This window comes from Pongo pygmaeus, chromosome 5, assembly GCF_028885625.2.
Source record: "Pongo pygmaeus isolate AG05252 chromosome 5, NHGRI_mPonPyg2-v2.0_pri, whole genome shotgun sequence".
Taxonomy (NCBI): Eukaryota; Metazoa; Chordata; class Mammalia; order Primates; family Hominidae; genus Pongo; species Pongo pygmaeus.
Genome location: NC_072378.2, coordinates 65,970,697 through 65,987,414, shown reverse-complemented (window position 1 = coordinate 65,987,414; position 16,718 = coordinate 65,970,697).

Genomic DNA, 16,718 nt, shown 5'->3' with positions numbered 1-16,718 from the left:
TATTTGCAAAGGAGTTGTATTACGGTCTTCTTTTACTGAAAAAGAAAATAAAAGGCAGAAAAGCTTATTAGAGAATTTTGTCAATAGAGGATGGAAAAAAATGAATTCTGATTGGAAATCAGAAAGCCTGGAGTTATGCCTCAGCTCTCAATTATTGGATGTAACATCTTGAAAAAGCCACAATTTCTATCAACCACGATTTTATCTATTAACTTGGGATAATAATATCGACCTTGTCTATTTTACAGGTGATGATGAAAATAAAATGAAATCACAGTAGCAGTTTTTTATAAGAAATGCCTATATAAATAATAAGTCTGTAGTAATTTCAGTTCAAGGAAAGCAACATGAAAATATAACATAACACCATACTGGCTTCTGCATGCATTGTAGCAGAAGTCAAAAGTCACATGTTGAGACTGTTATAATGGGGGAAATTGTCCTCAGATAATGCAGTGTGTAAGAGGGCATCTGAGGTCACTGTCAAGTCTAAGATTCTTCTTTTCTAAAAATAATAATTATGGATTTCACAAGATATTTCAAAATATTTTATTTTGGATGAATTTGTCTTTCAATAAGCTATCCTGAACCTAGGCAGTCACCAGAATTCTCATGTCATATCAGTTGGCTGTTTGCCACTTGTTTGGCAACATGGTAGCTCATGTAATAACTTGATGTTTATTTGTGAGGACTGCTTCTAATAAAATAAAATTGCTAATTTGGGTAATACAATGACTATGGAAAGAAAAGCCATTTCTTTGACATTGATGATACTTATCTGTTAAAAGCATTTAGGTTAACAGATTATTAAATTAAGAGTTGGCAAGTATTTACAATTTGGATAGGTCAATCATATTCTCTATTCAGAAGTAATCAGATATTGCAGTTTCTCAAAATTTTCTGTGGGCCTTCAAACATTTCAAGGACAGTCTGAATTGTTATTTATTAGTTGTATCTTTTAAAAGGTCTTGTGCATATTAACTGAAATATTTACAGGTGAGTTCATAATTCCTAAAAAGGCCTGATATGTATCTCAGCTGAAAAATTACACATCTTTACTGTCAAAGTTCCTAGTCAGAATGTACTAAATTTTAAGAGAAATTCGATATTCAGATAGGCAGAAAAATAAATAAAACATGGAAAGTTTTTTAAAAAAGAAACCTGTGGAACAGCCTTATTACTTATTAACTGTGCCATACAAATGAATTACACTGATTAATTCACTCAAATGTATTTCCCTTCTGCAATTGAGAGAAACACCAATGTAACCCACGTGGTGTAAAAAACAGTAATACATGATTGCTGTGGACTGAATGTTGTGCTCCTCCAAAATTCATATGCTCTGACTCCCAATCAATGGTATTTGGAAATGTGGTCTTTGGGAGGTGATTAGGTTTACATGAAGTCGTGAGGGTGAGACTCATTCTGGGATTAGATCCCTTATCTAAAGAGACCACAGAGTTTGGCCCCTCCTCCCTCATTCTCTCTCTCTTTCCCTTCCTTCCAACATGTAAGGACACAGCAAGAAAACGACTATCTTCAAGGCAGAAAGATGGCCCTTGCCAGAAATTGAATCATCTTGCACTTTTTTGGTTTATTGTTTGTTTGTTTTTTAAGATAGAGTCTCACTCTGTTACCCAGGCTAGAGTGCAGTGGTACGATCTCAGCTCACTGCAACCTTCGCCCTAGTTCAAGTGATTCTCATGCCTCAGCCTCTTGAGTAGCTGTGATTACAGGCATGCACCACCATGCCCAGCTAATTTTTGTATTTTTAGTAGAGATGGAGTTTTGCCAGGCTGCCCAGACTGGTCTTGAACTCCTGGCCTCAAGTGATCAACCCACCCAGGCCTCCCAAAGTGCAGAGATTACAGGCGTCAGCCACCATGCCTAGCCCATCTATTTTCTTGTGGATGTCCCAGCCTCCAGAACTGTGAGAAATAAATGTCTACTTTTGAAGCCACCCATTGCATAGTATTTGTTATAGCAACCCTGGCAAAGGTAATGATCATTAAAAATTAGTGTAAATTTACTTTGTCCCTTATACCTAGATAATTAAAATAATTTAAAATGTTGCTTATTATAAGTCTCATTTGGAAGATTTCCATATTTCTTGACTTTTTTAATAAGGAAGTTGCATTTTGATAAGAAAAATGTGGTATTATATTTATATATTAATGTTACCTATTCTGACTTTATTTTTCCTGCCACCAAATGTTATTTTTTTCTTTTACTCTTTCCCTTCCTTTCTCCCTTCCTTCCTCCCTTCCTGCCTCTCTTCCTCCTTACTTTACTCTTTTTCCCTCTCTTCCTCCCTCCTTCTTTCCCTCTCTTTCTGCTTCTCTTTCTTTTTTCTTGTTTTTCTCTTTCTTCCTTTTAAGAGGACTGATCTGAAAAGGCTAAATTATGTAGGGATTCCCATTCTGCAGCCACTCATATACAATAATACAATTTGGTTGGTTGTTCGTGAGCCAGTTCATACTAGCTTGATGAATCATGAAGACAGAACTTATTTTATTTTTGTCTTTTTTTTTAAATGATTCAGGAATATTGAAAAAAGAAAAGAAGGAGGAGAAAGATGGTTTAAAATGAGGAAGAAATAATTATTTATTCTCAATTTGTTTAATTCTATAATTTGCAGTCTTTTCTCAAACTACCAGTACATAACATTCTCTTCTGACAAGACTCACCTAAAATAACAAAGTCTTCATTTATTATTGACTTACACTGCTTGCTGTACTTCATGGAAAATAGATATATGTTAAAGAGATAGAAATTGGATTAGAACTTTAAAACCTGTCTCTCTGTCTTTTCCTATGAGAATGGCTAATATGTAGCATTATGCTAAGCCTTTCAGATATGCTTAATATCAAATTCTACAACAATCACTTTAGTAGATTCTGTTATTATCCTCATTGAATAGATAAAAAAATTGACCTTTAATAGAACATTACCAAAATTAACCTAACCGGCCAGTTTTGTGGGTCTGAAGCAGAATGCCAGGTTGTTTGGGTTATAAATTTGTACTGTACTCTTCCTTTCATTTCCTGAATAGTCAAATGACACTTCAGCAAGTACACTGGTGAAGTCTCCAATAGTTTACCAATAATATGTAAATTGCTCCTTCAGTTTTTCATTATTACTTCAGGCCATTGAAGCATTATGAAAGGCTGGGGCTTGAGAGAGAAGCCTCCTGAGCCAGACAAGCTCTGTCCAAATACTGGCTCTTCCACTTTCTAGCCAACTCATTAATTTATCTTTCTGTGTTTTATTTTTATTATGCATTAATACATGTAAAAATAGTATCTATAGCTACAAATAATTTATAAAATGTAAAGTTTCATATATGTAAAGCTGTATCCAGACTGATAATGCTTTAATATTTTCAATGTTTATTTAGCACATGTTAAATACTCTATAGTTTTTAAATCTAAAAATTGGGCCTTAAACAATTATCAGTATAAATATACCTTGAGGGGAAAATCTATTCTTAAAAAGAGGCACAGTGCAGTTCCTCAAAAATCTGTAAGCATTGCAGTTTCACTTCACCCCACCAGAAGAAACTAGTCTGTCTGAGTTTTCTAAATGTTGATGATAAGAAACAATTGAGTCAATTCAGCACTTGCATGTTATTTCAATGGTGTAGTGGAGTTTCATTGCTGGCTTATATCTGGCTTCATTCCCCAGGATCAATATCATCCCTAGGGATACAGAACATATTACAAGTTATAAACATGTAGTCAATCAGGCATTTAGTTTTGTAAATTGGTATATGTAAATAATGATACAATTTGTCATGTCTAAAGTGTGGCAATTTAATAATAATTTATGTTATGAAATAATGGTGAAATTATATAAAACCTTGATATTCAATATTGGAATAGAATCTACAACATAAGTCTATATTCAGAAGCCTACCAAATTTGATTGTTTAATCACCAGATATCACTCTTGTTTAATGAGCTATTCATTAATCACACCTTTGTTACATAGTCGCAAAATGCACTCTTAAAGAAGAATGAATGTTAAGATTTAAGGATGTCTAATATTTAGGTTTTCTTTAAAAGAGTTACTAGCACCTAAAATATACTATTTAAATATTGACTTTGTGAGATATGTATAAAGTATAAGCATGGCAGTGAAGAATCAATTAAATTATTTGTAAGTATTTTAAAAAGCTTGAATCAAATGAAATATTAAAAAGTGAAGTTAAGACACCAAAACATAAAGAAAATAACAAAGAACTTTAGAAGTTTTATCTGTGACACTGGAAATATCTCAGCCTCAAAGATGCAAAATAAAATGCATAGTCCAGAAAGCTTTTGTTTTTATTCTAAACTCACTCCAGCCTCAAGCTGGGGACACTTACACTGATTATACTTCTTAAAAATGTCAATTATGACTTTGTCATATCTTATATCTTATAATATTTGGCAAAATAATCTGTGCATAGAAATTGCTTAGCAATTTTCAGTTGAGCCAAATTCAAAGACTTTGACCAGTTATTATAACATCTGTTCATTTATCAAATTTATTTTTTTAAATCACAACTTTCTGACTTATTCTAACCTCAGTGCTTCCCTGTGAATAGAAACATGAATTAGCTTACCCGCTCCCAGATCTCACAAGTTTCTTGTGAATGTATAATGAGTCCAGCAGCCCAATTAACACGACAGAAACCACTGAAGAGATATCCTTCATTTTCCATTTAAAAGTTCAATTTCTTCTGACTCTTGTTTTGGAGAATGCTGAATATACACATGACAACACTCTAGAAAACAAAGTCTAAATTATTTTTACTTTCAAAATTATATTTTTCAGGTGTTCAGCCTAATTAATGTGTGCCTGGACTGAATTACTTACTTGGCAATTATTAGTAACTTTGCATAAATTATAAAATGCTAATATTTGAGTTATAAATATTATAATGTATATGATTGTATTATTATTGTCATTATTATTATTAAAAAAGGAAAGGAATGGTCATGGCAAATTTTCCTAAAAATAGTATGGATAACCATTACTTATGAGAGATTCTTTCCAGAAATCAAGAAATAATGAAGTAGCATATTACACTAAGGTGTTTTACTGACATTGCTTCAAAATGAAATACAAACACCAAACAACAACAACAAAACCACCTTAACGTTTTTGTTGTTGTTGTCCCTGATGGTGACGTAGAGATCTGGATTTACTTTTCTTGCATGGTTTGTGTTTGCTGGAGTAATATTTTGTAACAGTCTCCATTGTTATTGTCAAATAAGGTTCATGTTTTCTTACTAGGTTTGCTCAATGTAGACTAGTGTGGTTAAGGAAATTAATTGATTAATTGGTTTTCTAACTTCAACAAATAACATTTTGTTGTGAATTAAAGTAAACTAAACCTACACTGCTAATTGAATTAAATGGCCTTTGAACATGATCACTACATGAAAAATTTAATGAATACTCTGTTTGGAATATGTGCTCAATAGCAATGTATCAAGAACAGGCTTAATACATCCATTCTTTATCATAACGTACATTTTACAATACCTGCTTGAAAAATGTTTAAAATTCACAAAATGTTTCCATATGTTTACTTTCTTCAGTCCTTAAGATAAACTTACAAGGTAGATTTTATTATATTTTTTGCAAATGTAGAAACTTTGTGAGACTGCAAGTCTTGCCAGCATTTTTCAATAACTTAATAACAAACGTATATTGGGGGGTCCATATATCTCACTGTGAAACTGTTTCATAACTTGGGGGATTCATCATAGAAAAGGAATGTCTCAAAAAATTGATAAGAAAACAAAGGGATCTTAAATGTTGGATAGAAAATTAGTATCAACGAGATTGCTACATGTTTATCAGATAACTGATTTTTATACAGTCTTTATAAAGTTATTGTAACAAAGAAAAAGTAAATTTTTGTTCTAATTAAATATAACTCCAAAAAGAAAAATTCTGAAGATGTAATCTCATGAATTATATGATGGTTTTAATTTTTCATGTGATAATCAATTACCGTACTAATACTTGATGTATAGTGTAAATATATCAAAGGAAGTTTAAAAATCCCGTGACTTTGCTCAAATATACAATTCCTACATTCATACAATCAACTTAAAAGACTGCAAGAGCTACATTTACAAATCTCTCTGTAATCTTTTGTTTTTTGGAGAGAAAAAATCTTTCTCCAAATAAAGAACATTTAAATCTCACTTTTACAAAAGGCTATTCGCTTTATGTTTTCCATTAAGTTAGTGTTCACAAATCCAGAAAAGTGATTAACTATCAAGACAAAAAACAAAAACAAAAACAAAGAAAATGAATTTCAACTAACACCAAGGGATAAGACTAAAAATGCAATTCACTATTTTTTTCACTAATAAATGCCATTGCATCTCACAGTAAAGGTATTTTAAAGTACTTTACACTAAAACTCAAAGAATCAGACAAAATCCAACCAAATATAGCTAATACTCTCTGTGTGGATAAACCTAAGAAAGAACACTGGATTTCAGCAGGGAAGTGAAGGGATCCTCTGAGGTATGGAGAGAAAGCAAAGCAGCAAGACTGGCTGGGACTGACTTGGAGCTAGGAGAAAGTTTGCAGTGCAGGGAAAAGGTAAACAAAAGATCCCAGGGCCCACATTCCTACCATGGATGCTTGCAATCATGGTCACAGACCTCACAGACCCTGAGCCTAATATAGGGAGACACCTGGAGCCCATGTGACTTCCTCATTCTTGAGAAATAATTAATGCTAGGTCCCGCATAAACCCTAAGACCCAAGCTTCTGCAGCATGGCACCATTTTGAGAGCCCAGCCACCACAGCCACCACAAGACTACATCCTGCCCTGGAACCCAATAGCTTCTGTCTCTCCACATTCCCGGAGCCTGCTGAAATCCCCATTTCCACTCACAGAGCTGCAGTGTCACAAAGCCAGCTGTACCTAGTGATGCAGCTGCGTTCTTAGCATCAGCATACTGGTCCATGCGGTGTTCTACAACCTGGAAGATAGGCAGTCCAGTGTACATGGCAGCTGCCCCCAGGACAAAAGGAGACAATGTGCATAATCTTCAGAGCCTAGGATAAAACTGCCTAGGGCTACTGTCACTGACAGCAACCTCACTACCTCCAGTAGAAGGGCTGCTGCACACCTCTGCAGACTTCATGGGGTTTGAGGATTAACTCATCGTGGACACTGTTCAGATGCCTGAGTATTAGTTAGCATCACTTGTCACTGGTATATGCACGAGCTATTCAAAGCCCCGAGAAAAGGGCTACCCTGACTCACTGCTGCTACAGCTAATGTCCATGTGTGCTGTCAGGACCTGCTCCTCTAGCTGCTGCTGCCACTGCAAACCATGTACATTTCAGGGAGATCTGCGTAGCCTGCTGTCATTGCCACCAGTGCCCACCCAAATGTCCCACTGCCCAGTACCCTCCCAATTACACCAGTTCATCCAGCCCACCGCTTGCACCACCATTGGGCCAATGAAAGAATTAAGAAGGAAATTTAGAAAAAGTCATGAAACAAATTAAAATGGAAACACAAAATGCCAAAAACCTGTGGGATATAGCAAAAGCAGTGCTAAGACAGAAGTTTATAGCAAAAATGTGCCAAATCAAAAAAAGTACAAAGATTTCAAACAAAAAAAAAAACTTAACAATGCACTAGAACAAATCAAATCCAAAATTGGTAGGAGGAAAGGAATAATAATGATCAGAGAAGACACAGATAAAATAGAGATTAAAAAAATACAAAAAATCAACCAAAAAAATAAAGTTGGTTTTTTGGAATGATAAACAAAATTAATAAACTGCTAACTGGATGAACTGAGAATAGAAAGAGAAGACCCAAAAAGTAAAATCAGAAACAAGCAAAAAAAAGATACATCACAACTGATACCATCGAAAAACAAAGGATCATTAGAGACTATTATATACAGCTCTACACTCACAAATTGGAAAATTTAGAGGAAATCAATATATTCCTTAACGCATGAAACCTACAAAGATCGAACTTGGAAGAAATAGAAGCCTTGAACTGATCAAAAACCAGTAATGAGATTGAATCAGTAATGATTAATCTCCCCAAAAAAGGAAATGCCAGGACCAGATGGCTTCACTCCTGATTTCTGTCAAACCTATAAAGAGAACTAACATAAATTCTTTTCAAACTAAATCAAAAAATTGAAGAAGAGAACATTCTTCCCAGTTTGTTTCAGGAGGCCAGCATTACCTTGTCACCAAAACCAAACAAGGACACAACAACAACAAAATACAGGCCAATATCCCCAATGAGCATAAATGCAAAAAATATCAACAAAATACTAGCAAATCAAGTCCAGCAGCACATTATAAAAATAATGCACCATGATCAAGTAATCTATCCCTTGATCTCATTATACTCAAATCAATAAATGCGGAACATCACATCAACAGAATGAAGAACAAAATCCATAAGATCATCTCGATAGATGCAGAAAATCTTTCAAAAATTCATTATCCCTTCATGATAAAACCTTTCAACAAATTAGACATAGAAAGAACATACCTCAATATAATAAAGGCCATTTATGACAAGCCCACACCTAACATCGTGACAACTGGAGAAAAGCTGAAAGACTTTCCTACACAAATTCCACAAAGAATGTCTACTCTTATTACTTTTATTCAACATAGGACTGGAAGTCTTAGCCACAGAAATAAGCAAAAGAAAGAAATAAAGGAAGGAGATCCAAGTTGGAAAAAGGGAGTAAAACCATCCTTCTTTGCAGGCAACATAATCTTACATATAGAAAACCGAAAGAAGCTGTCAAAAGCTGTTAGAATTAACCAATGAATTCAATAAAGGTGCAGTATACAAAATCAGTAGCATTTCTCTCTACATCAACAACATACTAGCTGAAAAGATAAATAAAAAATGCAATCAATCCATGTACAGTAGCTTAAAAATAAATAGTAATGAATTTAACTAGGCCAAAGGCTACTATAACAAACTGTAAAACACTGATGAAAGAAAGTGAAGAGGACATAAACAATTGAAAAGATACCTCATGCTCTTGAATTAAAGAATTAATATTGTTAAAATGACCAAACCACACAGAGCAAACTACAGATTCAATCTTATCCCTATCAAAATATCAATGACATTTTTCACAGAAATTAAAAACCAATTATACAACGTATACAGAACCATAAAACACCCCAAATAGCCAAAACACTACTAAGCAAAAAGAACAAACCTGGAGGTGTCACACTTACCTGATTTCAAAATATACTATAAAGCTATAGCAACAAAAACAGCATGGTACTTGTGTAAAAACAGATAAATAGACCAAAGGAACAGAAGAGAGAGCCCAGAAATAAATCCACATATTTAAAGACAACAGATTTTTGACAAAAGTGTCAAGAACATATATTGGGAAAGGACATTCTGTTCAATAAATGATGCTGGGAAATCTGGATATCCATATGGAGAAGAATGAAACTAGACTCCTACTTCTGGTATACAAAAATAAACTGAAAATAAATTACATACTTAAGCCTATGTCCTGAAACTATAAAACTTCTAGAAGAATACATAGTGAAAACACTCCAGGACATTGTTTTAGACAAAGATTTTATGGCTAAGACTTCAAAAACACAGGCAACAAAAACAAAAATAGACAAAATTGACTATGCTAAACTATTTTGATTCTGCACAGCAAAGGAAACTATGAATAGGGTGAAGAGAAAGTATTTACAAACTTTTCATCCTACAAGGGACTAGTATCCAGGATATACAAGGAACTCAAACAACTTGGCAGAAAAAAAAAAATTGAAAGTAGACAAATTATCTTAATAGACATTTCTCAAGAGAAGACATATTAATGGCCAGCAAGTATATGAAAAAATGATCATCCTTAATTATTAGGGGATTGCAAGTCAAAACCACACTATGATATCATCTTATCCAAGATAGATTATTTGTTATAAAAAAGACGGAAAAATAAATGCTCTTAAGGATGCAGACAATAAGGAACTCACATTGTTAATGGGAACATTAATTAGTAGAGACATTATGGAAAACAGTATGGGGGATTTCAAAAAAGTGAAAATAGAGGTACCATAAGATCCAGAAATATTGTCACTGGGTATTTATTCAAAGGAAAAGAAACATGTATATCAAAGAGATTCCTGCACCCCCATGTTTATTGCAGCTCTATTTACAAAATTAATATATGAAATCAACCTAAATGTTTATTAAGAAATGAGGAAAGAAAATGTCATATATATGCACAAATGTAATGCTGTTCAGCCATAAAAAATTAAAATTCTGTCATTAATGGCAACATAGATGGAACAGGAGGACATTATGTGAACATAAGTCAGGCACAGAAAGATGAATACCATGTATTCTCACTCACACCTGGGAACTAAAATATTTTTTGAGCTCGTTGATGTAGACAGTAGAATTGTGGGTATTATGGGCTGGCAAGGGAAAAGGGGAGAGTTGGGGGAGGAGGTTGATTAAAGGATACAAAATTACAGCAAGATAGTAGGAATGATTTCTGGTGTCTGCAACACTGTAGGGTGAATATTGTTAGCTATAATTTATTACATATTTCCAAAAAGGTGTAAGAGAAGATGTGGAATAATCACAAAGCAAAGAATTGATAAAGTGGATATACTAATTACCACAATTTAATCATTACATGTTGCATATGTGTATCTAAATATTACTCTGCATCCCATAAATATGTACAATTATTAAATGTCAACTACAAATGAAAGGAAAAGGGAATGTTACCCCCTATTGTGGGGATAATAGATATTAACTATCTTCAACGTATTTTCACTTCTATCACATCTCTCTAAATATAATTACGCTTATAATAAAGAGAATTTAGGAAATAAATTTGTAGCTCACCTCAAAGTTGGAATGCAACAGCAAAATAAAGACAAGAAAAATAAAATAAAGAAATAAAAATTAATGAATTTAAAGCTGGTTCGTACTACCTATGAGAACACATACTAAACACTAGATATGCTTCTTGAAAATAGTAAAACTGATATCTGACACAGTCAGGAACAAAGGATTACATATTGTATGACTATTTATATAAATTCCTTTAGGAAATGAAAAACTATTGAGTCCATCAGTGGTTCCTTGGGCTCGGGCTGGGAACAGAAATTGACTACAAATTGATATGAAGATAATTTGGGGGATAATGGTTGTGCAAATGTATCAATTTACTAAAAATCATCAAATTGTATACTTACAATGAATACATTCTATGGTTTTTGTTTTATTTTAACTTTAATATAATTACTAAAAAATTCACTGAAGTCTCAATTATGTACCTCTAATTTAAGATCATTTTAAAGATCCAAACCGTCTTCGGAATTTTAAAACTGTTATTTAAAAATCTACATTTAATGAGGGCTAGTAGTTTTTTTTTCACGTTTTGTTTTGTTTTGCTGCATGGGACCAATAGCATATATTTTCAACTTTGCTTGCCATATGATTTCTGTCACAACTATTCATTCTGCTGTTGTAGAGCACAACACCAATAGACTGTAGGTAAATGAGGGGGAGGAGCCGGTGTTGCCCAAGTGGCTGCTGTATGTCAACCTCTGCTTAAAATCATAAGTATATTTGGGACATATAAAATTTTAAATCAAAATTTAAAAAAATCTATTGCTTTTACATAATAATGTTCTCATACAATTTTAGCCAAGTATTGTTAATCATAGCTGCTTAAAGTGCTCATCTGTGAATTGTGTATAAAATAGCATTGCATATTTTTTAAGTAAAAACTTTGTTTAAATTTAAATGGTTTATTGTTCTATATTAGAAATTTTATTTCTTTTTTCTTTTCCATAATAGTGAGAAATTGTGCTATTAAAATATTTATATTTAAAAGAGTTAACAGTTTCATGCTCACAAAACAAGCTCCATCAATAATTTTCATTTTGATGGTTTTTATGATAATACAGTATAATTGGATTCAGCAGTAAATCCAAAACAGCTCTGAGGCATTGATTTTCCAAACAGTTCTGTCAAAATTATGCAGGAAGAAATGAAGCAGTGGCTTGATGAGGCATATCATGGAATGATTTTGAAATATTTTGCTTACTGAATAAAAGACACTAAGATGTAGATAGTTTGTTTCCTTCAACAGTCGTGGCAAGCATACACATGTTATTAACACAAATATTGCCTTTTTTTATTGATCATGATCCTTATTTTGCTTACTTAAATTTAAGCAAATAAGTGACCAGACCATATTACCAGAAATTTACAAATGCCCTGAGTCTTATATAACAATTTTTTTCGTGTTACTTTCTATTCATACCATACACTACTTTGTGTGTAGTAGGGAAATGTTATAATTAATTGATTGAGTTTTCTTACATTTGCCAAGATTGTGGTCACTTCTTCTAGTGGTCCATTCTGGTATTGTCTTTAATATAAGAAGTTGGCTACTTAATAGTCCAATTATCCTTAATATTATTTGAAAACTGCCCGGTGAATTCAATGAAATAACTAATAACAATCATGTGCTACTTAAATTTGCTTGAAAACAAGACAAGTTATTTTTAAGGTTCCTATGTTAACTTCATTAACTCTCCTGCCCTCTAAAAAATAAAAACAAAACAATTAATTATCAAACTTTTATGTGGCTATCCTTAGCTTAGCAATTACTTTATTTAATAATAAAATATAAATAAATAATCATATTTCAAAAAATTCAGTCCTAAGAAAGCTCATTTGCTTATAACATTGAAAAGTTAAAAACAATCACATTATCTAAATTGAATAATCAATTAAATCAATTTTGACCTCATTGTGTTTCAAGTCTAATAACATCAGATAAGAATATTCAATTGCATGGAAAATGTTAAGGATGCAATAATAAATGAAAAAGAGCATGGTCTGATAGATCTTTCACATTCTACATTGTTAAAAGAGAAAAATTCAGTTATTTAAATTTATTTAGTTGGTACCTCATAGTGCCAAACTAAATTTCACTGTGGGAAAATTAGAAAAAAAAACTATTAAATAACTCCAATCTTTGTATCTAATCCCTTATAAAGAATTCTGAAGCGGGTTTGGTGCCTTGGCTCACGCCTATAATCCCAGCACTTTGGGAGGCCAAGGCGGGCAAATCCCCTGAGGCCAGGAGTTCAAGTCTAGCTTGGTCAACATGGTGAAACCCTGTCTCTACTAAAAAACAAAAATTAGCTGGGTGTGTGGCTGCACACTTTTAGTCCCAGATACTAGAGAGGTACAATTACTATTAATAAATATTTGTATATTTCCTACTACTTGTAAAGTATTAATATTCGTGTGGTTGTTAGTCAACGGTGTAAAAACTACTGTTCTCCCTATTGTACAGATGAGAACTCAGTGCTAGAGATGTTATCACACTTGGCAAAAGCCTCCTAGAAGTAAATTCAGAGCCCTAGATTTCCACTTAACCCTTCTCCTCACCAATCCCCATTCTTTTAACTGTTCAAGGATACCTTCCTCAGAGTTATATCACCTTCTCAGAATGTCACTGGAAATCCCATTCCAGTAACTTTTTTGTTTTACAATATTAAAGGAGAAATAGGAATTTCTTTTGGTACTGCTTAATTCATAAGCTGCATTATTCAATATCCACTCAGGAGAAGCACAAGTATTCTATGTTTCAAGCAAAGAGGACTTTAAGGGAGCCCATTACTCAAAGTTATTTATTTAGTAAAATTTCTGTTCCACCTTAATATTTTTACATCTGTATATCAATTATCTTTATATACTTTTTAAAAATCAACTGACCCTTTTACTTAAAAAAAAACACATTTTTAAAGTGAATGAGTGGATGGACTTACAGTAACAAGATCCTAAAAGGAAGTGGCACACCACATTGGGGTAGGAAAAATAAATGCTGGGGCAAGACCAGGGGCAGTGGGCCTATGGCTGGTGGTCTGTGTCCCAGAGTGTCAGAAAATATGAGACATCGAGCAGGACCAGATACATAAGTTGTGGGGCCCAGTGTAAAATAAAAATGCAGGGCTTTTAGTTCAAATATCAAGTAAAAAGTGCTGCCAATGGTACATATAAAGGTCTTCCTTTTTTTTCTGCGCTCTCTCCTTTGATTTGTCATGGTGGCTTTATTTTATTTATTTAATGTTATTGTAAATAAAAACAAATTAAAGTTTTAAATCATCTGCATAATTCCTTTGCTTATTTCTGGAGGCTCCCCCTAAATAGTCAAAAGAGATGAATGCAAACTTGTCTCCTTTGGTGGAAGACAGAATCGGTCCAAGCAAGGCATGAGGCTGGTCTAGGGAGCACTTGTATAGTCAGGGACAGGGATACTTGCAGAAAGGCAATACCCAAAGATGTCAAGAATGTTTAAATACATACGCAAGAACTTACTCAGTAGCTGAACTGGGGACCAATGAGAGCTTTGATCCCACAAGAAAGCAGCCTCTGTCTGGCTGCTCCCCAGATACACTGTGAAACTGCCAACCAGGGGAGGGGTCAGCCTCCCCAATACCTCTTCTCAAGACTGTAAGGGGCATGCCAACCTGACTCTGATCCTCTCCACACACACACCCAGGAAGGGGAGTGTGGCAGTGGTCTCTGGGTCAGGGCAGAGAGACAGAGACCTTGAGAGGCCCAGAATGCAAGTGTATAGGGGAGTGAGCAACCAAGAACAGGTCCCATGTCAGTGGCAAAGAGACACTTCTGAGGATCCAAGAACAGAGACATGCTCCATGGCCTCATCAGAATCCACTGAGAAAACGTTAAGTTCAAACAGAAAGCTGTTGAGAGTGTCAACCACGGAGCATTAAACCCTAAGTGTGGGCTCTTTTGAGCTCAGGAATCAATGACAATGCACTAGTTGCACATCCAGGAAGCTCACCCTGACAGTACCTCATTGATGACATATAAGAAGCAAAAAAGCATGAGTTATTTGAATCTAGTAGGTGAAGGGAGAATAAATCCTAAAGTGGGAAATCTGAATTGGATATTAGAGATATAAGGAAAGGCACTTCATGTAAGTGTTGGTAGTATTAAAGAAAAATATTTGCTTCCCAACAGACCAGTAGACCCGAAAGAAAGAACTGAAATCATAATAAAAAAGAACAGAGATCAAGTGTGGTTATGTTTTAGGAAGAAGGACCTGGCAGGGGGAAACCTGAGGATGAAGAAAATCAGAAATAAGGGGAGCTAAATAAAGATGCAAATGTGATGCTGAAGGAAGGGTGTGGGTCAAGGAAAATGCACAGAAAAATATGTGGGTATCTGCTGTAATCAATCCCAGCCCTTTGGCAGGCCAAGGCAGGTGGATCACTTGAGGCCAGGAGTTCAAGATCAGTCTGTCCAACATGGTGAAATCACATCTCTGCTAAAAAAAAAAAAAAAAAAAAAAAAAAAAAAAATTAACTGGGCGTAGTGGTATGCACCTGTAGTCTCAGCTACTCAGGAGGCTGAGGGAGGAGAATTGCTTGAACCTGGGAGGCAGAGATCTCAGTGAGGCAAGATCGTGCCACTGTACTCCAGCCTGGGCAACAGAGCAAGACTCTGTCTCAAACCAAACTAAACTAAACTAAACTAAACTAAAACAAAATAAAAATATGTGGGTATCACAAAAATACTGAGGGATTGATGCTGTGAAATTAGGAGACCCTTTGGCAGGGAAGAGGACATATAAAGAGAGAGAAATGATCAAAAAGAGCATTTCTTCTATCACGGACTTCTAATGCTGTAGGATCATGAGCTCAAAAGTCCAGGAACCATGCCGCAAGTAAAATCAAGTTTGAATGGCAGGAATATTCATATACGAAACAGGATAAACAAAGGCCTTGTTCAATTCCCTAGCCATATTTCTTTTTCCTCTCACAAAGTAACAGTGAATCCTGAATAAGATATCTTAAATAATATCACACAAATAATAGCGGTTTTTCCCTTTGTTAGCATTCTGTCAGTCAGTTAGGCATCCTCAATTGAAATTTAGAGAGCTTTTCTAATTTTTCACATTAATCAGTAAGATGCTTTTCACAGTGTAAGCACTCAATTAATCTGCATTTAAAGCATTAAAAAACCTCTTAATTATTTTATGTATACAAATTGTTAAAAGGAAAAGAAATCCAAGTTGTTCTCATCACTAATAATAACTATAGGCTCACACCTGCCCATAACACTTCAGAATATATGTTCTCTCTTTCTCTCTCTCTCTCCCTCTAGACCCCCATCTCTCTTTTACTCCCTGTCTTTGTTTTATTTATTTTTTCTTTATTTGGTTTTCCTCCTCCTACCATGTCTGATTCATTGTCTCTCCAGGGTTACTACACTTCTCCCAATACATTCTTGACATAACCTACCCATATCAAACTTATATCACTATTTCAATTATTTAGAGGTTTCCTCAAAAGTACCTCCCTCTCTGGCCCCTCAAAGTTCATGTCTTTCTTATATGCAAAATGCATTCATTCCATCTCAACAGTCCCTAGAGTCTTAATTTATTTCAGCACCAACTCTAAAGTCCAAAGTCTCATCTAAATATTATTTAAATTTGATATGGGTATAATCAAGGTACAATTCATCCTGAGGCAAAATTCATTAGATCTTAAGGCTTGAGAATAATCCTCTTTGGTTCCATGTCTGGACTTCTAGGCCCAAGTAATATGGCAGCAAGACCCCCACAGCGCAGGGCAGTAATCCCACACACAAAGCTTCACGTAAGCC